Source organism: Salmo salar, chromosome ssa25 (assembly GCF_905237065.1).
Source record: "Salmo salar chromosome ssa25, Ssal_v3.1, whole genome shotgun sequence".
Lineage (NCBI taxonomy): Eukaryota > Metazoa > Chordata > Actinopteri > Salmoniformes > Salmonidae > Salmo > Salmo salar.
This window is the reverse complement of record NC_059466.1, coordinates 6,435,759-6,462,529: the sequence shown is the minus strand read 5'-3', so window position 1 is coordinate 6,462,529 and position 26,771 is coordinate 6,435,759. Positions and strand designations below refer to the sequence as shown.

Genomic DNA, 26,771 nt, shown 5'->3' with positions numbered 1-26,771 from the left:
GTGTCTGCGATGCCAAGGGCTAAAATAGAACTACTTTCTATTTCTGACACAGATCGCGCTGGAAGTCCTGCCTCTCCCATCTCCTCATTGGTTTATAGAAGCAGGTACCCACGTGCCATCTCCTCATTGGTTATACCCATGTGGGTGATTTAAAGTCGAACTGTTTTGCCGGTCGTCGTGGTAATACTATGAAAGTTTAGATGCGATCACCATATAAGTTCAAAGATGAAAAAGTCTAAGGAGGAGAGATGACTAGAAATTATTTGGTTGGCCGTTTTATGTGTGGATTAATTGTCGGAGTAGAGGACCTTGTGCATTTCAGGTAAAATAACAACTCAATGTTTATATCCCAGGACAAATTAGCTAGCAACAGCAAGCTAGCTAAATAGGACAAATTAGCTAGCAAGTGCAAGCTAACTAGCTAAATTGCCATACATATTTAATGCTTTTCAACCTGTCCCCAAATTAATGTCATTGGTTCAGAGTTTATTTTGATATTTTAACCTGCGTGTCGTGATCGCGTTTGGTGTAGGGGGACAAAATACATTTATGCACGATAGCGCACGATGGCGCACGCGCGCAGCTGGTTTGGGTTCCGTGTTAGACTGGAACAAACACATAGAAATAAACAGAGTTTATTCAGGGTTTTTTGCGATAAAGATGTTTCATTAGGGGAGTGGTAAAAGGTGTTTTGTTCGGAATATGGTTTATATTGTGGTATTGCAGGAGATAGATTTGTCATTTTTATTTAGTAGAGAAGTACATAAGATTACATGACCTTTAAAGGGTTCGGATTTGTGCTGATTGAGTGACCTCTTTTCGAATCAAATAAATCAGTCTCTGTTTTTTTTTGATGAACCTGAGATCAACCTATCAGAAGGAAAAAGCTAAAGACGTATCTTAATGAAAACAGGCTACATGATTGTTTCCTTTAAATTACACATAATTATTAGGAAACAACTTTGTCGTCATCACCCCACCTCTCTATCTCTGTCTACACTACACTCTCTATCTTCTTTTGCAGAAACACACGTCACACACACACACCACCCTGTTTGCAAAAATTCCCACTGTTATGCTAGCACACCTGACTCTCCCTTTTCTCTGCTAATCCCACCTAATCCCGCCATTATAGAGACAGGCTCCATCCGTCCATGTCCTCCACTTCCCGGGGCAGGCTTGGCTCATGCGATGGTTCATTTCTTTACTATCAAATGAGGAGAGACAAACTCATCACACAAGTCAGAGTTATACTTAAACTAAATCTTTAATAGTGAGAGCTTTGCAATAGCAATGGCTGGTCGACGAATCAACGTCTCTGATGATCCGTTGAGAGCGCCGATACAAAAGTACAAAGGTCTTTTATAGCCAAGATACACCCCTTTCAACCTACATGACGAACAACAGACATATGGAATGGGTCACAAGGTTAAGATTTGTATGAAAGATACCTATAATACGAAGTAGACAGTATCTGCTGTTTCAACAGTTTTCATTGTATAGACCAGTGTCTGTCCCTCTGACTCCAAACTGGAACCATCTCTCCCTGGTACGGTATATCATGCTCTGGAATGCTTTTTAGGTTTTATCACCCAAAAGATATCGTAAATCTCCTGTCAGTGTTATCTCCCAGAGGCCCATCATCAGTAGAACACACACACACACACACAATAGTTAACCTGTTAGGGCTAGGGGGCAGTATTGACACGGCCGGATAAAAAACGTACCCGATTTAATCTGGTTACTACTCCTGCCCAGTAACTAGAATATGCATATAATTATTGGCTTTGGATAGAAAACACCCTAAAGTTTCTAAAACTGTTTGAATGGTGTCTGTGAGTATAACAGAACTCATATGGCAGGCCAAAACCTGAGAAGATTCCATGCAGGAAGTGGCCTGTCTGACAAGTTGTGTTTCAGCTTGGCTCTTTTTATTTAAGACTGAGGATCTTTGCTCTAACGTGACACTTCCTACGGCTCCCATAGGCTCTCAGAGCCCGGGAAAAAGCTGAACGATATCGAGGCAGCCTCTGACTGAAACACTTTATCGCGTTTGGCAAGTGGCCGATCAGAGTACTATGGGCTTAGGCGCGTGCCCGAGTCGACCCCATGCTTTATTTTCTTTTGTCTGTTTATCTAAACGCAGATTCCCGGTCGGAATATTATCGCTTTTTTATGAGAAAAATGGCATAAAAAATGATTTTAAACAGCGGTTGACATGCTTCGAAGTACGGTAATGGAATATTTACAATTTTTTTGTCATGAATTGCGCCATGCTCGTCACCCTTATTTACCCTTTCGGATAGTGTCTTGAACGCACAAACAAAACGCCGCTATTTGGATATAACGATGGATTATTTTGGACCAAACCAACATTAGTTATTGAAGTAGAAGTCCTGGGAGTGCATTCTGACGAAGACAGCAAAGGTAATAACATTTTTCTCATAGTAAATCTGACTTTGGTGAGTGCTAATCTTGCTGGGTGTCTAAATAGCTAGCCCTGTGATGCCGGGCTATCTACTGAGAATATTGCAAAATGTGCTTTCACCGAAAAGCTATTTTAAAATCGGACATATCGAGTGCATAGAGGAGTTCTGTATCTATAATTCTTAAAATAATTGTTATGCTTTTTGTGAATGTTTATCGTGAGTAATTAGGTAAATTCACCGGCAGTGTTCGGTGGGAATGCTAGTCACATGCTAATGTAAAAAGCTGGTTTTTGATATAAATATGAACTTGATTGAACAAAACATGCATGTATTGTATAACATAATGTCCTAGGGTTGTCATCTGATGAAGATCATCAAAGGTTAGTGCTACATTTAGCTGTGGTTTGGGTTTATGTGACATTATATGCTAGCTTGAAAAATGGGTGTCTGATTATTTCTGGCTGGGTACTCTGCTGACATAATCTAATGTTTTGCTTTCGTTGTAAAGCCTTTTTGAAATTGGACAGTGTGGTTAGATTAACGAGAGTCTTGTCTTTATGTTTGAAAAATTGAAGTTTTTGTATTTTTGAGGAATTTGAATAACGCGCCACGGGATTACACTGGCTGTTGAGTAGGTGGGGAGCAAGCGTCCCACCTAGCCCATAGAGGTTAAGAATACTATATTATGTCGTGTAAAACAACCATTTGATGCAATAAAAGTATTATAACATAATCTTGCAATTTTTCCTCTCACACTCCACATCAGCCCTGGGACTGAACACCTCCCTCTGCAACTGGATCCTTGACTTACTGAAGGGCTGCCCTCAGGCGGTGAGGGTAGGCAACAACACATCCGCCACGCTGACCATCAACACGGGGGCCCCTCAGGGGTATGTGTTTAGTCCTCTCCTGCACTCCCTGTTCACCCACGACTACATGGTCGTGCACAACTCCAACACCATCATCAAGTTTGCTGACGACACAATGGTTTGCTGATGACCGATGACGATGAGGCAGCCTATAGGGATGAGGTCAGAGACCAGGCTGTGTGGTGCCAGGACAACAACCTCTCCCTCAATGTCAGCAAGACCAAGGAGCTGCTTGTGGACTACAGGAATAGGGTCTGTACTGGAGCTCCAAATTCAGTGTCCACATCAAGGAATTAACATAGTCCAAACACACCCACACAGTTGTGAAGAGGGCACGACAGCACATCTTCCCCCACAGGAGGCTGAACAGATTTGGCCTGGGCTCTCAGATAATCAAAACATTCTACAGCTGCACCATTGAGAGCCTCTTGACTGGCTTCATCATCGCTTGGTACGTCAACTGCCCTTAACCAACAATGCAGTTTTAAGAAAAATAAGTGTTAAGAAAGTATTTACCAAAATAAACTGAAGTGTAAAATGAATAAATAAATTATAATAGAAAAATAAATAACTAAGGAGCAACAATAAAATAACAGTAGCGAGGCTACAGTGAGGGAAAAAAAGTATTTGATCCCCTGCTGATTTTGTACGTTTGCCCACTGACAAAGAAATGATCACTCTATAATTTTAATGGTAGGTTTATTTGAACAGTGAGAGACAGAATAACAACCAAAAAATCCAGAAAAACGCATGTCAAAAATGTTATAAATTGATTTGCATTTTAATGAGGGAAATAAGTATTTGACCCCCTCTCAATCAGAAAGATTTCTGGCTCCCAGTTGTCTTTCATACAGGTAACGAGCTGAGATTAGGAGCACACTCTTAAAGGGAGTGCTCCTAATCTCAGTTTGTTACCTGAATAAAAGACACCTGTCCACAGAAGCAATCAATCAATCAATCAGATTCCAAACTCTCCACCATGGCCAAGACCAAAGAGCTCTCCAAGGATGTCAGGGACAAGATTGTAGACCTACACAAGGCTGGAATAGGCTACAAGACCATCACCAAGCAGCTTGGTGAGAAGGTGACAACAGTTGGTGCGATTATTCGCAAATGGAAGAAACACAAAAGAACTGTTTATCTCCCTCGGCCTGGGGCTCCATGCAAGATCTCACCTCGTGGAGTTGCAATGATCATGAGAACGGTGAGGAATTAGCCCAGAACTACACGGGAGGATCTTGTCAATGATCTCAAGGCAGCTGGGACCATAGTCACCAAGAAAACAATTTGTAACACACTACGCCGTGAAGGACTGAAATCCTGCAGAGCCTGCAAGGTCCCCCTGCTCAAGAAAGCACACATACATATAGTTTGCCAATGAACATCTGAATGATTCAGAGGACAACTGGGTGAAAGTGTTGTGGTCAGATGAGACCAAAATGGAGCTCTTTGGCATTAACTCAACTCGCCGTGTTTGGAGGAGGAGGAATGCTGCCTATGACCCCAAGAACACCATACCCACCGTCAAACATGGAGGTGGAAACATTATGCTTTGGTGGACTTTTTCTGCTAAGGGGACAGGACAACTTCACCGCATCAAAGGGACGATGGACGGGGCCACGTACCGTCAAATCTTGGGTGAGAACCTCCTTCCCTCAGCCAGGGCACTGAAAATGGGTCGTGGATGGGTATTCCAGCATGACAATGACCCAAAACACACGGCCAAGGCAACAAAGGAGTGGCTCAAGAAGAAGCACATTGGGGTCCTGGAGTGGCCTAGCCAGTCTCCAGACCTTAATCCCATAGAAAATCTGTGGAGGGAGCTGAAGGTTCGAGTTGCCAAACATCAGCCTCGAAACCTTAATGACTTGGAGAAGATCTGCAAAGAGGAGTGGGACAAAATCCCTCCTGAGATGTGTGCAAACCTGGTGGCCAACTACAAGAAACGTCTGACCTCTGTGATTGCCAACAAGGCTTTTGCCACCAAGTACTAAGTCATGTTTCGCAGAGGGGTCAAATACTTATTTCCCTCATTAAAATGCAAACCAATTTATAACATTTTTGACATGCGTTTTTCTGGATTTTTTTGTTGTTATTCTGTCTCTCACTGTTCAAATAAACCTACCATTAAAATTATAGACTGATCATTTCTTTGTTAGTGGGCAAACATACAAAATCAGCAGCGGATCAAATACTTTTTTCCCTCACTGTATATACAGGGAGTACCGGTACAGAGTCAATGTTAGTTGAGGTAACTGAGGTAATATGTACATGTAGGTAGAGGTAAAGTGACTATGCATGGATAATAAAAAGAGAGTAGCAGCAGCGTAAAAATGGGTGTGGGGGTGGGGGGACAATGCAAATAGTCCAGGTAGCCATTTGATTAGCTGTTCAGGGGTCTTATTTTTTAGGGCTTGGGTGTAGAAACTCTAAAGAAGCCTTTTGGACCTGGACTTGGCGCTCCGGTACTGCTTGCCGTGTGATAGCAGAGAGAACAGTCTATGACTAGGATGGGTGGAGTCTTAGGAAAGGATATTTTTAGGGCCTTCCTCTGACACAGCCTGGTATAGAGGTCCTGGATGGTGGGAAGCTTGGCCCCAGTGATGTACTGGGCCGTACACACTACCCTCTGTAGTGCCTTGTGTTCGGAGGCCGAGCAGTTGCCATACCAGGTGGTGATGCAATCAGTCAGGATGCTCTTGATGGTGCAGCTCTAGAACTTTTTAGACCATGATAGTTTGTTAGTGATGTGGACACCAAGGAACTTGAAGCTCTCAAACTGCTCCACTACAGTCCTGTCGATGAGAATGGGGGCGTGCTCGGTCCTCATTTTCCTGTAGTCCACAATCATCTCCTTTGTGTTGATCACGTTGAGGGATAGGTTGTTATCCTGGCACCACACTGCCATGTCTCTGACATCCTCCCTATAGGCTGTCCCATTGTTGTCAGTGATCAGGCCTACCACTGTTGTGTCATCGGCAAACTTAATGATGGTGTTGGAGTGGTGCTTGGCCATGCAGTCATGGGTAAACAGGGAGTACAGTAGGGGGCTGAGCACACACCCATGAGGGGCACTCGTGTTGAGGATCAACGTGGCATATGTGTTGTTACTTACCCTTACCACCTGGGGGCGGCCGGTCAGGAAGTCCAGGATCCAGTTGCAGAGGGAGGTGTGGGTCTTGGGTTTTTGGGATAATGGTGTTGGTGTGAGCCATGACCAGCCTTTCAAAGCAATGAGTGCTACAAAGCAATGAGTGCAGACATGAGTGCTATGTGTCGCTAGTAATTTAGGCAGGTTACCTTAGTGTTCTTGGGCACAGGCACTATGGTGGTCTGCTTGAAACATGTTGGTATTACAGACTCAGCCAGGGACCGGTTGAAAATGTCAGTGAAGATACTTCCCAGTTGGTCAGCGCATGCTCAGACTACATGTCCTGGTAATCCGTCTAGCCTTGCGGCCTGGTGAATGTAGACCTGTTTAAAGGTCTTACTCACATCAGCTACAGAGAGCGTGATCACACAGTCGTCCAGAACGGCTGATGCTCTCATGTATGCTTCAGTGTTGCTTGCCTCGAAGTGAGCATTGAAGTTATTTAGCTCGTCAGGCAGACTCGTGTCAATGGGCAGCTCGTGGCTGTGCTCCCCTTTGTAGTCAGTAATAGTTTGCAAGCCCTGCCACATCCGACGAGCGTCGGAGCCGGTGTAGTACGATTCAATCTTAGCCCTGTATTGACGCTTTGCCTGTTTGAAAGCGGCAGCTCTACTCTTTAGCTCAGTGCGGATGTTGCCTGTAATCCATGGCTTCTGGTAGGGGTATGTACGTACAGTCACTGTGGAGACGACATCATCAATGCACACACACTCACTCTTTCTCTTACACATATATATACATACATACATACACTATCAGGTTTGAAGGTAAGACCCAGGTGTAGACAGTGTCGAAGTAACTATTGTTTATCAAATAGAACACGGGCAGGCAAAGGTATAGGACGGCAGGCAGGCTCAGGGTTAGGTCAAGCAGAGGTCGGTAATCAAGAGTAGTGGGGCAAAGGTACTGAACGGCAGACAGTCTCAGGGTCAGGGCAGGCAGAGGTCGGTAATCCAGAGTATTGGGGCAAAGGTACAGGACAGCAGGCAGGCTCAGGGTCAGGGCAGGCAGAAAGGTCAAAACCGGGAAAACAGGAGCTATAGACAAGACAGGAGCAAGTGGAAAACCGCTGGTAGGTTTGATTAAAAAAATGAATTGGCAACAGACAAACACAACACAGGTATAAATACACTCTACTCAACAAATTAGATGCAGTCTACAACAGTGCCATCCGTTTTGTCACCAAAGCCCCATATACTACCCACCATTGCAACCTGTATGCTCTCGTTGGCTGGCCCTCGGTTCATACTCATCGGCAAACCCACTGGCTCCAGGTCATCTACAAGTCTCTGCTAGGTAAAGCCCCGTCTTATCTCAGATCACTGGTCACCATAGCAGCACCCACCCATAGCACGCGCTCCAGCAGGTATATCTCACTAGTCACCCCCAAAGCCAATTCTTCCTTTGGCCGCCTTTCCTTCCAGTTCACTGCTGCCAATGACTGGAACGAACTGCAAAAATCACTGAAGCTGGAGACTCATATCTCCCTCACTAGCTTTAAGCACCAGCTGTCAGGGCGGCTCACAGATCACTGCACCTGTACATAGCCCATCTGTAATATAGCCCATCCAACTACCTCATCCCCATACTGTATTAACTTATCTTGCTCCTTTGCACCCCAGTATCTCTACTTGCACATTCATCTTCTGCACATCAATCACTCCAGTGTTTAATTGGTGTATTGTAATTACTTCGCCACCATGGCCTATTTATTGCCTTACCTCCCTTATCATACCTCATTTGCACACACTGTATATAGACTTTTTTCTACTGTATTATTGACTGTATGTTTGTTTATTCCATGTGTAACTCTGTGTTGTTGTATGTGTCTAACTGCTTTGCTTTATTCTTGGCCAGGTCGCAGTTGTTAATGAGAACTTGTTCTCAACTAGCCCACCTGGTTAAATTAAATAGTTAAAAAAAAAAATGTTTTATAAAAGGCAGATTACAAGAATGGGTAAATTTGCACCCTATGTTGACAAAAAGAAATCTCATGAGTTGCGTTTTTGAGTCAGTGCATAGTCTGTTAGATGAAGTGTGAGTGTGATCTTGTAAACAGGGAGGGAGTAACTTGCAAGGAGGGAGTAACAGGCATGGAGTAACTTGCTAAGCTTATTGTGTGTCTCTACAGTATGTATTGACTATGGGAGATCAATCAAAATTGATTTCACAATTCAAATTAATGGAATGGAAGCAAATCCATATCGCTGTGGTTTCAGAATTATAATTTGATTAATCACCTTCAGTTCAGATATGGTATTTCAATTAACTTAAGTGCAATCTTTATGCATGGATCAGTCGACTCACACATACACTTTAGACACAAACACACACGTGCACATAAACACACACACAAAGTTTGGCCTACTACAGGCCATAAGCCATAAAGCAAATTACACATATTATGTAACACAATAAGTTCACTAAGCTACTGACTCTTGCAAAGGCTGAAGGAGAAGAAGAATTAGAAAGAAGAAAGAGGAGATGAGAGGGAAAGAGAGACATGGAGAATGCTGTCCTATCAATACTGATAATTAGGTGCAGTGGTTTAAGGCACTGCATCTCAGTGCTAGAGGTGTCACTACAGACCTTGGTTGGATTCCAGGCTGTATCACAACTGGCCGTGATTGGGAGTCCCATACGGCGGTCCACAATTGGCCCAGCGTCGTCCGGGTTAGGGTTTGGCCGTGGTAGGCCGTCATTGTAAATAAGAATTTGTTCTTAAATGACTTTCTAGTTAAATAAAGGTTAAATAAATAAAAAAAATATTTTAAAAAATGTATTCTGTTGCATGACTCGACATACAGGGGTGCACACTCTCCATTGGGAGGTTTTGGAAACCCTATGGGCCAGTCAATCATCCATGTCAGTGGCCAACTTGGGCTAGTGAAACAAAAGTGTAATAATGATTTTTTCAATTGAGGCTATATAATTGATTAAAAAAACGAGGGGTTGAGTGGAGCTGAAGGCTGGGACTAAAAACAACAAGATTAACTAACGTAAAATATACTGTGTCCCCAGTGGCAATTTTAACATTTAAATCTTGTTTGGGCAAAAATAAATAAACAAAAGTGGGATGCATGCCAGAAAAGCCACAACACAACACTAAACAATACATTAATTGCACTATAACGTTGACAAACGGTGCCCACAAACTTTTAGGGCCTACATAAAACTGTCCCAACAGCAGTCCCAACATGTTACTACAGGTACACCTGGCTATCAGCAGAGCCTTGTCTGGCAGCGAAACAGTTCATTCAGCCTCATTTACTGCCTTTTAAAAAAACATAGCTGATATGGCTTAAACAAATGTGGTTCCTAATGACAATTGAGATGTACAAACTATAGCATAAGGGGACACTCGGATTAGAGGAAATCCGTAATTTCGATTAAGACATTAATGAGCGAGCTAGGACAAACGTAGTCAATATAACTATTTGTTTAGCACTTTTGAAATGTACAGCGACAGAATTCAGAACATGGGCTGTTCTTACAGTACACCAAGTCAGAACCGTAGGATAAATAAAGGGGGCGCATAAGCAGACAATGAAAGCTCTTTAAAAATTTGATGATTACCTTTCTCGAAAACAGGTTATAGACTACATGTGCCCCACCAAGCCAGAACAGTAGGCAAAATGATGCTCCTTCGTGGGCAAATTGGGAACTCAGGTAAAAACAAGGTCAAATCATGAGGATATCATTTATCTTCAGGTCGTAGCCTGAGTTCCCGACTTACAATTCCGAGTTGGATGACCGTTCAAAACGTACTTCCCAGTCAGAGAACTTGTTTTTCGTAATTCCCAGTTGATTTGAACTCACTGAAGTCATGTTTTCGCAGTTCAAGCTAACAGTTGTTTTGAGTGCAGCACAAATCATGCTTCACTGACAGCACGGCCAACGTGGAATGTTTATAATTTTAAACTTGGAAAAGAGACACTTAATCCAAGATTTGGGACCACACAGCCAATCCACTGAATAGCAGGCTAGTGATTGCTTTGCAGTACTTGCAGTTAGCCACTGTCACTGATTCCTTCCAAACCACTCATTGTTGAATTTGCGATTTCCAACTTATTGTGTAATGTTTATGTCCAATGGCCGATGAGCACCGACATGTTTTATCTATCATTTATTTTCATTATTTCTCTTCACATGACAAGGATTAAAAAGTATTTGCCAATAGATTGTCAACTTGATTCATGATGATGACTGCTAGCTAAGGTTTTGAAAGTCCAATCAAAGCTACTGTAGATATAATGTTATCTGTGGCCAATGACCTTGAGCCTTCTTGAATGGGCACTTTAATGTAAATCTAATGTAAATCTATGGCAGCACCCAAGGGGCATGAATTTTCGAGGTCGACCCTTAGACTTGGCGGTGACATACTGTCCCCATGAGTGACAGAACACTGAGCTAATCATGGCACAACTAGAGAATATTACCAACACCTACGCTCTGTATTTTCCACTGGCTGCCCCACTACCACAGAAAGCACTCAACTAGGCTGAAACACCTGCATTTTGGAGCTGCCTTACTCAAGAAAGCAAAAAATATTGTTTACATTGTTTGCAAACTAATATGTGACACATATTAATGCCAAAATATTATGCAAAACAGGTAAGCTACAAGTGTGGGGATCATGCCCTTCCTGCCCTGAATGACAGGTTGCCACTGTGTGTCCGTAAAATGTATATAGGTTCAGAACTTTTGTGAAACAGCACAGTTAAAAATATATGGCAAATAAATGCTTCACAGAGATCAAGTTTTTTATTTATTTAATTTAAATGTAACCTTTAATTAACTAGGCAAGCCAGTTAAGAACAAATTCTTAATTACAATGATGGCCAACCAGGGAACAGTGGGTTAACTGCCTTGTTCAGGGGCAGAACGACAGATTTTTACCTTGTCAGCTCGGGGATTTGATCCAGCAAACTCTAACCACTAGGCTACCTGCCGCCCTCAAGTAATAGATACATCTCAACATCAACTGTTCAGAGGAGACTGCGTGAATCAAGCCTTCATTGTCGAATTCCTGCGAAGAAACCACTACTGAAGGACACCAATAATAAGAAGAGACTTGCTTGGGCCAAGAAACACGTGCAATGGACATTAGACCGGTGGAAATCTGTCCTTTGTCTGATGAGTCCAAATTTGATATTTTTGCTTCCAACCGCCGTGTCTTTGTGAGACGCAGAGTAGGTGAACGGATGAGCTCCGCATGAGTGTTTCCCACCGTGAAGCATGGAGGAGGAGGTGTGATGGTGTGGGGGAGCTATGCTGGTGACATTGTCTGTGATTTAGAATTCAAGGGTACACCTAACCAGCATGGCTACCATAGCATTCTGCAGCGATACGCCATCCCATCTGGTTTACACAGTGTTTTTCAACAGGACAATGACCCAACACACCACCAGGTTGTGTAAGGGCTATTTGACCAAGGAGAGTGATGGAGTGCTGCATCAGATGACCTGGCCTCTACAATCACCCGTCCTCAACCCAGTTGAGATGGTTTGGGATGAGTTGGATCGCAAAGTGAAGGAAAAGCAGCCAACAAGTGCTCAGCATATGTGGGAACTCCTTCAAGACTGTTGGAAAAGCAATACCAGGTGAAGCTGGTTGAGAGAATTCCAAGAGTGTCTAAAGCTGTCGTCAAGGCAAAGGGTGGGTACTTTGAAGAATCTCAAATATATTTTGATTTGTTTAAAACTACGAAATCACACATATGAAATCATGTAAACTCAGCAAAAAAGAAAAGTCCCTTTTTCAGGACCCTGTCTTTCAAAGATAATTCGAAAAAATCAAAATAACTTCACAGATCTTCATTGTAAAGGTTTAAACACTATTTCCCATGCTTGTTCAATGATCCATAGACAATAAATGAATATCCACCTGTGGGATGGACGTTAAGACATTAACCTCTTGGCGTTCCCCTAGGATAGGGGGCGCTACAGCGATTAAAAAAAAAAAATTGTGCCCATTTTAAACGGCCTACTACTCAAACTCAGAAGCTAGGATATGCATATAATTAATACTTGTGGATAGAAAACACCCTAAAGTTTCTAAAACTGTTTGAATGGTGTCTGTGAGTATAACAGAACTCATATGGCATTCAAAACCCCGAGACAGATGGAAACAGGAAGTGGAATTCTGAATTGCGAACTCAACTTCATCACGTTGCCTATTAATCACACCGTGAGCTATGGTTCATTGAGCACTTCCTATTGCTTCCACTAGATGTCCCCAGTCTTTACAAAGTGATTTGAGACTCCTACTGTGAAAATTGAATGAATGAGACGCTGTGGAACGTGGTCACACGGAGAGGGCCATCACCATTATGACGCCGGCGCCCCTGGTTACCCTCACCTTTCGAAACGTTTTGAAACAATGCAATCGTCCTCCTTGAATCTTATTGGCTCTCTTGTTGAAAAACGCCCTGAAGATTTATGTTATACAACGTTTGACATGTTTGAACGAACCTAAATGGAAAAAAAATGCATTTTCTCGAAATGGCTGACGGAGCATTTGGATAAGCCTTCAGACGCGCTAACAAGAACAAGCTCTTGGAACATAAAGGAGTAATTTTTTCGAACGAAAATACATTTGTTGTGGACCTGGGATTCCTGGAAGTGCTTTCTGATGAAGACAACCAAAGGTAAGGGATTATTGACAATAGTATACAAGACTAGATGTGATATGCGATTGTTCCAAGATGGCGCTGACCTGTAACGTTAGCCTATTTTTCAGAGTATCGCATCCCCTTTCATCGCAAAGTGTGATTACCCAGTAAAGTTAATTTTAAATCTGGCATTACAGGTGCTTTCAAGAGATATTCATCTATAAATCTTAGAATGACAATATTACATTTTAAAAATGTTTTCGAATAGTCATTTAGTAAATTGTAGCTCTGTTTCATCGGATGCATTTGAGGGAAAATAGTTAGTCAACGTTACGCACCGATGTAAAATGCTGTTTTTATATATAAATATGAACTTTATCGAACAAAAGAATGCATGTATTGTGTAACATGATGTCCTAGGTGTGTCATCTGATGAAGATTGTCAAAGGTTAGTGCTGCATTTAGCTGTTTTTTGGTTATTTGTGATGCATGTGGTTGGTCGGAAAATGGCTATGTGGCTACTTTTACGATATACTCCTCTAACATAATCTAATGTTTTGCTTTTGCTGTAAAGCCTTTTTGAAATCGGACAACGTGGTTCGATTCAGGAGAGGTGTATCTATAAAACGATATAATTTGGAAAAAAAATTGAAAAAAAAATGTATTACATTTTGTTATGCTATTGGGGATATGATTTTTCGCTGGAGGCCGCACAGGGGTTAACAGCTTACACACGGTAGGCAATTAAGGTCACAGTTATGAAACCTTAGGACACTAAAGAAGCCTTTCTACTGACTCTGAAAAACACCAAAAGAAAGATGCCCAGGGTCCCTGCTCATCTGTGTGAACGTGCCTTAGGCATGCTGCAAGGAGGCATGAGGACTACAGGTGTGGCCAGAGCAATAAATTGCAGTGTCCGTTCTGTGAGACGCCTAAGACAGCGTTACAGGTAGACAGGACGGACAGCTGATTGTCCTCGCAGTGGCAGACCACGTGTAACAATACCTGCACAAGATCGGTAAAGCCGATCATCACACCTGCGGGACAGGTACAGGATGGCAACAACAACTGCCCGAGTTACACCAGGAACGCACAATCCCTCCATCAGTGCTCAGACTGTCCGCAATAGGCTGAGAGAGGCTGGACTGAGGGCTTGTAGGCTTGTTGTAAGGCGGATCACAGCAAGAACAGGCAAATCTGGTGCAGTCCATGAGGAGGATGTGCACTGCAGTACTTAATGCAGCTGGTGGCCACACCAGATACTGACTGTTACTTTTGATTTTGACCCCCCCTTTTTTCAGGGACACATTCATGCATTTCTGTTAGTCACGTCTGTGGAACTTGTTCAGTTCATTGGATCTTGTTCAGTTGTTGAATCTTGTGATGTTCATTCAAATATTTATACATGTTAAGTTTGCTGAAAATAAATGCAGTTGACAGTGAGGACGTTTCTTTTTTTGTTGAGTTTAGTAACCAAAAAAGTGTTAAACATATCAAAATATATGTTAGATTCTAGACTATCTGCAAAATTAAAGCCGAATTACCCCCTTAATTATAATTTTTTTTTAATAACGGCAGCGGTAGTGTAGTAGGAAAGACGTTTCAACTTATGACATCTACCAGTAAATGCTAAGGCAACAATGGGTATGCAAACCAGGTATTTAAAAAGTTTGGTCTGAAATCTTGGTTAAATATTTGTGATACGCAATTCAGCCATCATGCACTATTTGAATTACATTTTCTATGGCTTTCCCAAAAAACTTTTCCAATTAAATGTTGATTCCAAGTTAGACCTACCAAGCAGAATGATTTGATGATAATTTTTATTAATAGGGTGGGCATTTGTTTTGCAAACTGCCATCATATACACTGAGTATACCAAACAATAAGAACACCTTCCTAATATTTAGTTGTACCACCCCCACCCCCTTTTTTGCCCTAAGAACAGCTTCAATTCGTCGAGACATGGACTCCACAAGGTGTCGAAAGCGTATGCTGGCCCATGTTGACTCCAATTGTTCCCACAGTTGTGTCAAGTTGGCTTGGTGTCCTTTGGGTGGTGGACCATTCTTGATACACACGGGACACTGTTGAGCATGAAAAACCCAGCAGCGTTACCATACCCCTTCAAATAGACTTAAAACGTTTGTCTTGCCCATTCACCCTCTGAATGGCACACATACACAATCCACATCTCAACTGTCTCGAGGCTTAAAAATCCTTCTTTAACCTGTCACCTCTTCATCTAGACTGACATTTTGGTCTGGCAGGATCCCAGGACAGATAATAGTAGTCTAGCCTAGGCAGCCCCCAATTAAAATCAAATGTCTTTTAATGGCCCAAGATACATTTCCGAGTTAAGCGGTTTATGGTGGTCTGGTAGGTCCAGAGATATAGATAAGGAGATTTGGGGACACACACACAATACAATATGTCCTGTTTATAAGAAATAATAACAATGAAATTTATTGAAAGTGCACTTACACTCACAGTATACTATATCTCTTAAAGTGTTTCCTGCTTTGAAGTAGCTGTCAATCAAGTCCCCATATCCCTATATGCCCACAGGGCTTATAGATAAATTAATGTGTGTGTGTGTGTGTGTGTCTGTTTTTGTGTGTGTGCCTGTGGTAAGACCGTAAGGAAGAAGTCAAAAGCGGTGGCTTGCGACATTTTTTATTTGTTTGTTCACATAAAGTGTGGAGATATCCAAACCTTGTCATATTTGACCAACCGGCTCGATTCGGTCTTTTGTAGCAAAATGTTTTTTTTTTTTACTACATTGGATTAAAGTAGAGGCTCTTAGGCTCAGAGCTAGAAAATGGTATATCATACAATACAGTTGAGGAACAATGGGGAAGTAATTCTGCTTTGAAAGTTGATAAATTTGTAACCTCAATTTTGAGAAAATGGTCCTTGAATGTTTTGGTACCTACTGGAATGCTCTTCTTGTCTACACCCATCAGCATCGTTCACACCATCTTAAGCTTTAGCCCACCCATCTCATTAACCCTTGTGTTGTGTTCATCTTTTTGTTATCCACCAAATCTTTGCGGGTCTGATGGTCCCACAACATTATTGTGTTTTTATAACAATACAGCTATATCAATTTATGTAAAAATAGTTAATACTTTGATGTTGACATATTAATTACAAGCAATATAAACAGCATACATGGTTAATATTTGCTATTTACCTCTGCTAGATCACATTTATCAATAAAAGCGCTACTTATAATTTTTTTAATAAAATGTTCTAATCAAGACGTGTGGAATAAATCATGTTTATCTTGAACAAATATAAATTAAACAAGGTTTTCATCACTATTGATGTTTATTGCTTTGAACAAATTGGAAGGACAAATTTTACATACAGTATTTTATTGAAATTAGAAATGAGCCACATTGAACACAAATTAAGGCTGGTCTACACACCACATGAAGGATAGAGTTTTACTGTGTGTGTGTTGCAAATGTATTTCTTGCACGTGATGCATGTAACATCTGTGGCTATCCCCATTCAAGCCGATACCACGACGGCCCTCAAAGAACTTCACTGGACTTTATGCAAACTGGAAACCACATATCCTGAGGCCACATTTATTGTAGTTGGGAATTTTAACAAAGCAAATTTGAAGAAAAGACTACCCAAAGTTCTATCAACACATTGACTGTAGTACCCGCACTGCTAAAACACTCGACCAATGCTACTCCAACTTCCGGGATGCCGACAAGGCCCTCCCCCGCCCACCTTTCGGCAAATCTGACCACAACTCCATTTTGCTCCTCCCTTCCTATAGGCAGAAACTCAAACAAAAAGTACCCGTGTTAAGGACTACTCAACGCTGTGTATATCCCCCTCAAGCCGATACCACGACGTCAGTATAGAGACAAAGTGGAGCCGCAATTCAACGGCTCAGACACGAGACGAATGTGGCAGGGTCAACAGACAAGCACGGACTACAAAATGAAAACCAGCCACGTCACGGACACCGATGTCTTGCTTCAGGACAAGCTAAACACCTTATTTGTATGCTTTGAGGATAACACAGTGCCACCGATGCGGCCCGCTACCAAGGAGTGTGGGCTGTCCTTCTCCGTGGCCGACTCACTTCTGTCATCATGAAATCAAATTTTATTGGTCACATACGTGTTTAGCAGATGTTATTGCGGGTGTGGCGAAATGCTTCTGTTTCTAACTCTGACAGTGCAGTAATGTCTAACAAGATCAAAAAATATACCCAATACAAACAAATATAAATATATGGACGAGCAATGTCAGAGCGGCATAGACTAAGATAGAATCCAGTATATGCATATGAGCTGTATATGAAGTGCTTTGAGAGACTAGTCAAGGATCATATCACCTCTACCTTATCTGCCACCCTAGACCCACTTCAATTTGCTTACCTCCCCAATAGTTCCACAGACGATGCAATTGCCATTGCACTGCACACTACCCTATCCCATCTGGACAAGAGGAATACCTATGTAAGAATGCTGTTCATTGACTACAGCTCAGCATTCAACACCATAGCACCCTCCAAGCTCATCATTAAGCTCGAGGCCCTGGGTCTGATCCCCGCCCTGTGCAACTGGGTCCTAGACTTCCTTACTGCAGTAGCTAGAAACAGAAGCATTTCGCTACACAGACAATAACATCTGCTAAATACGTGTATGTGACCAATAAAATTTGATTTGACATTGGGCTGCTGGACACGAGCAGGGATAATGAGTGCAATCTATAAGAGATAGTCGACGTATCAGCAGTGGGCATGTGAAAATGACATGTTTGATTGTTTCAATCGAAGAGGGCTTTACTCAATCTATGTGAATGCACGGAGCCTGCTGCCGAAATTAGAGGAATTAAAACTCCTTGCTTCTAACACCCGGGCTGCAGTAGTTTCTGTTACATGGCTTGATTGTCCTCAATTGACTTCAATTGACCTATGAGGTGGAGCTACCAGGTGATAGCATTCATAGAATTGACTGCAACCGAAATGGTGTGTTTTTACTAGGAATGATGTCCATTTTAACCCTTGTTCAGTTCTGAAAATGGAAGGACTTGAGGTTGCATGGGTAGATATGCACTGTAGGAAGGAGTATTCGGAAAGTATTCAGAGACCTTGAGTTTTTCTACAGTTTGTTACGTTACAACCTTATTTTAAATGGATCAAATCAATCTACAAACAGTACCCTATAATGACAAAGCGAAAACAGGTTGGAGAAATGTTTACAAATGTATTAAAAATAAAACAGAAATACCTTATTTACATAAGTATTCAGACCCTTTGCAATGAGACTCGAAATTGAGCTCACGTGCATCCTTTTCCATTGATCATCCTTGACATGTTTCTACAACTTAATTGGAGTTTACCTGTGGTAAATTCAATTGATTGGACATGATTTGGAAAGGCACACCTGTCTATTTGAGGTCCCAAAGTTGACAGTGCATATCAGGGCAATGAGGTCGAAGGAGTTGCCCGTAGAGCTCCGAGACAGGATTGTGTTGAGGCACAGATCTGGGGAAGGGTACCAAAATAGTTCTGCAGCATTGAAGGTCCCCCAAGAACACGGTGGCCTCCATTCCTACATGGAAGACGTTTGGAACCACCAAGACCCTTCTTGGATATGGCCGCCCAGCCAAACTGAGCAATCGGGGGAGAAGGGCCTTGGTCAGGGAGGTGATCAAGAACCTGATGGTCAATATGAAAGAGCTCCAGAGTTCCTCTGCGGAGATGGGAGAACCTTCCAGAAGGACAACCATCTCAGCAGCACTCCACCAATCAGGCCTTGATGGTAGAGTGGCCAGACAGAAGCAATTCCTCAGTAAAAAGCACATTACAGTCCACGTGGAGTTTGCCAAAAAGGCACCTAAAGGACACTCAGACCATGAGAAACAAGATGCTCTAGTCTGACACCAAGATTGAACTCTTTGGCTTGAATGCCAAGCGTCATGTCTGGAGGAAACCTGTCACCATCCCTACGGTGAAGCATGGTGTTGGCAGCATCATTCTGCAGGGATGTTTTTCAGCAGCTGGGACTGGGAGACTAGTTAGGATTGAGGGAAAGATGAACAGAGCAAAGTACAGAGAGAGATCCTTGATGAAAACCTGCTCCAAAGCACTCTGTACTTGCTGATAGGGAATGTATTCTGCTTGGTGATTTTAATAGAATTGTGCAGTTACCACCCAAGATGAGTACACTAGTAAATGCCTTGTATAACATGAATCAGTTATTTTGACTTAAACAACTGATTGTTGAGCCAACCAGGGTGTGTATTGAGTGTAAATCAACAAACGATTTCTGTGAGCTGTGCATGGTAACAGAGAACAAAGTTTCCAATCTGCTATGCTTAAGAGCACAAACAAAGCAACTGGGTTGGAACCTTCCTGCAAGATTCATAAAGAATAGTGATTGCGTCACTGCTAAAATGATAATAGAAAGTTTTACAATATGCGTTAATAGTGGTAAATTCCCCAATGATCTCAAAACAGCCAGGGTGGTTCCGCTCTACAAGAACAGCAGTAAAACAAATTTAGGAAACTACTGGCCTGTGTCTGAAGTTGTTGAGAGATTCGTTTTTAATCCAGTTGAGGGATACCTTCTCGAGCACAAACATTTTTTATGAAGTCCAATCTGGCTTTAGAACAGCTCATTCCACTGATACTTGCCTTCGCTACCTTTTTGACCTCATCAAGCAGAAAAGTGAGAAGGGGAACTATTCAGGTAGGTTCATGTTAGATTTGGATAAAGCCTTTGACACTGTGGACCATGATATTCCCTGAGGAAACTGAAATGCATGGGTCTAAATAATGTAGCAGTGAATTGGTTTAGGTCATATCTGACCAATATCCTGTGTAGTACCGCAGGGATACATTTTAGGGCCTCTCTTATTTCTTATATAGGTGAATGATATGCCAGATACAGTAAAGTGCAAACTTATGCTATATGCTGATGACTCAGCCTTAGGGAAGGATACAGCTTACATAGAGGAGACCCTGAGTAAAGAATTGCATTCTGTTAGAAATTGGTTGACTGGCAACAAATTGTCGCTTCATTTGGGATAAACTGAATCGATTTTCTTTGGACCAAAACGTAGATTGCTTAGGGCTGACAAGATAAAGGTAAACTGTGCAGGCACGCAGATTGAATCTAAGACAAGTTTAACTTATCTTGGTGTGTCCCTTTCTGATCAATCAGTTAAGAAATTGTTTGTCGCAATCTTGATTCAGTGTGATATTGACTATGCCTGCTCTGCTTGGTATATTGGGCTATAAAAATTGGAAAAACAGAATGGGGTTCATGCTAAATGTTATCAGGTATATGTTGAATGTCCCCCCTAGGACCCACATAGAGGTACAGGAGTTCCGGGAGGTGGGCTTGTTGCCTTTGGAGTCCAGAGTGGACCAACTTAAACTCCATCATATGTTTGACACCTTAAATGATCGTGCCCCAGGTTATATGAAAAACCACATTGATATGGTCTGTAACCAGCACAGTTACAATGCCAGAGCTAGTGTTATGTCTTGTAAACAGTACAGTGAGGAGCACATTTTTCTATACAGGCATTTGTCATTGGAATAGCCTTCCCTTGGACATAAAGCAAAGAAAAAGTGGAAATAGATTTAAAAGCAAGCAAAGGTTTTTAATTGGACAAGTTAGATAAACCACTCCGCTGCCCCTTGTGACCCCTACTGCTGGTCAGGTGTATTGATCATTTTTTACGGTTGAAATGTGAAATTAATATGGTAGATTTTTTAGCTTAGGGGAAAGTGCAGTGAATAGTACCACTTTCTAGGATGTCAATATAAACTAATGTATTTATGGTTGTTTGTAATTTTGACTGGCCTTTTAATCATGATATGTGTTTGTCACACCCTGATCTGTTTCAACTGTCTTTGTGCTTGTCTCCACACCCCTCCAGGTGTCGCCCATCTTCCCATTATCTCCTGTGTATATATACCTGTTGTGTGTATATATATATACACTGCTCAAAAAAATAAAGGGAACACTTAAACAACACAATGTAACTCCAAATCAATCTCACTTCTGTGAAATCAAACTGTCCACTTAGGAAGCAACACTGATTGACAATAAATTTCACATGCTGTTGTGCAAATGGAATAGACAACAGGTGGAAATTATAGGCAATTAGCAAGACACTCCCAATAAAGGAGTGGTTCTGCAGGTGGGGAGCACAGACCGCTTCTCAGTTCCTATGCTTCCAGGCTGATGTTTTGGTCACTTTTCAATGCTGGCGGTGCTTTCACAATAGTGGTAGCATGAGACGGAGTCTACAACCCACACAAGTGGCTCAGGTAGTGCAGCTCATCCAGGATGGCACATCAATGCGAGTTGTGGCAAGAAGGTTTGCTGTGTGTGTCAGCGTAGTGTCCAGAGCATGGAGGCGCTACCAGGAGACAGGCCAGTACATCAGGAGACGTGGAGGAGGCCGTAGGAGGGCAACAACCCAGCAGCAGGACCGCTACCTCCGCCTTTGTGCAAGGAGGAGCAGGAGGAGCACTGCCAGAGCCCTGCAAAATGACCTCCAGCAGGCCACAAATGTGCATGTGTCTGCTCAAACGGTCAGAAACAGACTCCATGAGGGTGGTATGAGGGCCTGACGTCCACAGGTGGGGGTTGTGCTTACAGCCCAACACCGTGCAGGACGTTTGGCATTTGCCAGAGAACACCAAGATTGGCAAATTCGCCACTGGCGCCCTGTGCTCTTCACAGATGAAAGCAGGTTCACACTGAGCACGTGACAGACGTGACAGAGTCTGGAGACGCCGTGGAGAACGTTCTGCTGCCTGCAACATCATCCAGCATGATCGGTTTGGCGGTGGGTCAGTCATGGTGTGGGGTGGCATTTCTTTGGGGGGCCGCACAGCCCTCCATGTGTTCGCCAGAGGTAGCCTGACTGCCATTAGGTACCGAGATGAGATCCTCAGACCCCTTGTGAGACCATATGCTGGTGCGGTTGGCCCTGGGTTCCTCCTAATGCAAGACAATGCTAGACCTCATGTGGCTGGAGTGTGTCAGCAGTTCCTGCAAGAGGAAGGCATTGATGCTATGGACTGGCCCGCCCGTTCCCCAGACCTGAATCCAATTGAGCACATCTGGGACATCATGTCTTGCTCCATCCACCAACGCCACGTTGCACCACAGACTGTCCAGGAGTTGGCGGATGCTTTAGTCCAGGTCTGGGAGGAGATCCCTCAGGAGACCATCTGCCACCTCATCAGGAGCATGCCCAGGCATTGTAGGGAGGTCATACAGGCACGTGGAGGCCACACACACTACTGAGACTCATTATGACTTGTTTTAAGGACATTACATCAAAGTTGGATCAGCCTGTAGTGTGGTTTTCCACTTTAATTTTGAGTGTGACTCCAAATCCAGACCTCCATGGGTTGATAAATTGGATTTCCATTGATTATTTTTGTGTGATTTTGTATATATATATGTATGATTGTCTTGTCAGGTCTAAACAGCGTGCTTTCCCATCTTCCTTTTGCTCAAGCTTTGTGTCCTAGTTTTCCAGGTTCTGACTATTCTGCCTGCCCTGATCCCGAGCCTGCCTGCCGTCCTGTACCTGCCTGACTCTGACCTGATCACGAACCCCTGCCTGTCCTCGACCTGCCATTTGCCTGCCCCGTGTTTACAATAAATCATCGGAGAACTGTACTATCCGCCTCCTGTGTCTGCATCTGGGTCATATCCTGAGTCGTGATAGTGTTATTGTATTCACCATTGAGGACGACTTTGGAAACAAGCGTTTTAATTAATACTTTTAAGTGATCTCCTCTGGGCCCACATTGCACATTATGTTGTATATGTCTGTTACCCAAAGAAATTAAATTCAATGTGTGTGCATATGTGTGTGCATGTGTTTTCAAATCTCCTTATCTATATCTCTGGACCTACCAAACCACCATAAACAGCTCAACTTGGAAATGTATAGTCGCCATTAAAATACATTTGATTTTTATTAGTGATGCACCGATATGACAGTTTTGGCAGATACCGATATCTGATATTTAACATTTTAGTGGCCTTTAAGCATTCTACAGTTAAATAGTTAACACACACGCACATGGATGCAGCGGTCTAAAGAGGTGTCACTACAGTCCCTGGTTCGAATACAGGCTTTATCACATCCGGCAGTGATTGGGAGTCCCATTGGGCGGCACACAATTGGCCCAGCGTCGTCCGGGTTAGGCCGTCATTGTAAATAAGTATTTGTTCTTAACTCACTTGCCTAGTTAAATAAAGGTGACACACACACAGACACACACACCACACTGACCAAAAAGTTATTTTGTTGGCATTTATGTATGTCCCCATTACCAGTGAAACATAATCAAAACCTATTTCTTTCATTTACTTGCTGTGTTGTTTATTTGTCCAGTCGTTTCATTCTCAACCAGGATTTCTCATACTATGGAACGTCGTTTGGGTCATTGCGTGTCAAATAAGCTTGTTGACCAATCAGGACCTGAATATGACTGCACGTCAGATAATAATTTGACGCATTCATACATTTTTTACGTAGTGATTACACATTTATTACACTATCACTCGTATTTTAAATGTCACAACGATTCATTGAAACGTATGCTATGACGCTTGTAAAGTTGTCTGGCACACCTACAGTGCTGGTCATAAAAAAAGCTAGCTAGCTCATGGATGCAAAAAATGTTCTTCTCCAAAAACATAGCAAAATGACATAATCTGTTTCAGTAGCTATAGTTAGCCAGCTAAATATATAGCTAGGTGTCATCATCTAAAATAACCTATTTGATTAATGGTGGCCGGACCCATCTATGTGAAGCTAGCCACAATAAGGTTTAGCCACAATGGTGGACTTTGCTGTTAGCCTTCAAAATAAAAGTATGTCATTGACAATGATGCAAATGAATACAAATAGTAGAATTATGCCATAATTGAATAGCTCATGCTAAACGAGGTTGGAATGTTGTTATATAAAATCAACAAAAGACAATCATTTGTTAATTTGACAAAATGTATTATACTTTAGAATTGCATTTGAGGCGTACTTATTTCACTGTACAGTCTACTCAGTGACACGCAGAGAACATTAGTGTCGTAGCTCTTATTGCGGGACTCTGAAACAACCGTGAATTGAGCCACATGTATTGTCAACGTATGTGTATTGAACACAAAATTCTTGAGGGAAAACAATACTGTGTGGATGTTTTGGAGTCTGATAAAACTGAGGAGGACGTTGGGAAAAAATATATTGGGTATTGAGTAGACTGATACCCCCTTTCATTGATCCCCAATCCTTAGGTAAAGCTGTACAGTGCAATATGAATGTCAATGCACACAATAGGTTGACTGGGGAGGTGATTTCACACAGTCACAGTCACGCAATAAGAGCTACAACACTAATATTTCCGTAAACTCTTCACAGTTGTGTTCTGTGGGTGTCACCGAGTAGACTGATACCCCATTTCATTGCTTCACATTCCAACCTTGTTTAACATTATCTAGTCTAAATATGGCATGATTCCACCAATTGTAACCTTCTGCATGACTTTCAAAGAGGCAAACCGCAAATTCCACTATTGTGCCTAATCCTTATTGTGGCTAGGTTCACAACACATAACCCGGTCCGGTCGAGCGTCACTAGCCAGATGAAGCTAGCTGGCTGCTTATAACGTTAGCTTTGGGCAACAGGGTTAAGTAGCTGGCTAGCTATTTATTTTCATGAACTGAAGCTCAATTTCACTAGGCGAACAACGAGTGGCTATCTAGATAATACTTACTCACAAGGATTCCTAAATCATTGCTAACAATAATTAAAATGACTACAGTTTCTACTGATAATTGTTTTCATGCTGGTTGTATTGGTGCTAGCTAGGTACCAAGGTAAAGCTAGCTACCCCAGAAGTTGCGGTCGAACAAATAATGCTTTATTACCAATGCGGTATTGTAAGCACATCGTTCGTGGCCGGTGCTTGCTTGTTTGCAGACTTTTCTGTACAGCTTTGACAGTGCTACTGATAGTAGTGGTGGCACTTGGCTTGCACGTGCAAATTCAGAACACACAACATTCTATAATAGAACTGTTATTTGACGTGTCAAATTAAAAGCTTATTTAACGCGTCAAATAGTGTTATTTGACGTGTATCTTTTTTGACACAAAAAGATCCAAACGACGTTCCACAGTATGTCGTGAAGCTAATAACAGTGACTCTATTACAGTGTAACTCTGGTAGGGCAACATGTGTACCAGTGCTCGACCAGTCGGCGAAAGCCAACATCACCCACGACAGAGAACGGTTGATTGTCAAGGGCAATGAATTGCATTATCTTGGCGTTAATGGATTTCACCTTTGAGTTGTCTCGCTGAAATTGTATTACTCTTTCAAATGACTGCTCGACTTGTTGACTGCTCGATCCACACTGCAGACATTGTGGGCTAGGTTAGGAATGCTGTGTTGCATGTGTTTCGCAGAATTTTACGTGGCGTCATTACGTCATGTACCCACGTTTTATAGGTCTGAAACGTTAGCTTTGACTATAGGTATGAAACGTTAGCGCTACCTACTCCTTCTTATCTTTGTCAATCCTCCCTCCATCTCTATCGCTCTACTTCTGTTATCACTCTCTGCCTCCTGCTTCTCCCTTTATTTCTCTTCCTCATCTCTCTGGTAATTGCTGTCCTATTTCTCTGGTTAACCTTCCACTCTGTTAATGTCTGCTTCTCTCTGTCCATCTCTCATTTGCAGGTCCATGGGAAGATTGTAATATGTTTCTCATATCTTACTCCGGGATACTGGTTATTCCAGCACGAGCATGCATTAATGAACACACTTGCATGGACAAACACACATACACACAGGACCACACAAATGTGAGCATGAACGAACTAGTGCACTCAAACGCACATACACACACTAACTCATACACACACAAATCAACAGTACATGAGCTACACAAACACCTGTATACAGAATATACAGCTACAAGAATGAAATCTCTTACACACATGCATGTAAGCACACACACTTTTCCTGTCATCTGCTTCAAAGATTCCCACTCCTTTCTACTTTTTTCCCAGATCTGCCACCATACTCCAATCCCCTTTCCAATTGTCTGCACACTCTACACCCCTTCTGACTCCCACCCCTCGTTGAAAAAAATATTGAACATATTGTACATCTAACACTTCCAGCTTGTGCAAATTAACCCCATTCACATATTCATACCTATTTCAGGCAGAATTCACGGTATGTTACCTGTAAAAAAATATTAGGCAATGTTTATGTCCCCCTTTCAAACATTATTTTCCACTTCCTTGCAGGTATACCCCTCTTTTATTGTTTTTGTCTAGATATGAAAGGGGTAATACATACACACACATCTGGCTACCCCAGGAGAAGAGAGAGAGAGAGAGAGAGAGAGAGAGAGAGAGAGAGAGAGAGAGAGAGAGAGAGAGAGAGAGAGAGAGAGAGAGAGAGAGAGAGAGAGAGAGAGAGAGAGAGAGAGAGAGAGAGAGAGAGAGAAGTCTAATTTCCCTCGTCAGGCTCTGTGACCATGGCTGCATCCCAAATTGCTTAATTTGCTTTGGGAAGGGGGGGTGGAGTGTGTATGTTGGAAGAGGTCAGAGAATTGGCAAGACTATGTGACTGTGTATAATAGCTTGGTACAGGGGTGTGTACAAGTGTGTGCAAAGCA

The 26,771-nt window shown here is 42.4% G+C and overlaps 1 protein-coding gene across 1 annotated transcript in view; it reads right to left on the bottom strand.

The window, feature by feature from the left end:
* LOC106586066 (tomoregulin-2) overlaps positions 1-26,771 on the bottom strand; it is a 181,759-nt gene that overhangs the window by 60,663 nt on the left and 94,325 nt on the right. The gene's annotated exons all lie outside the window — the stretch shown is intronic.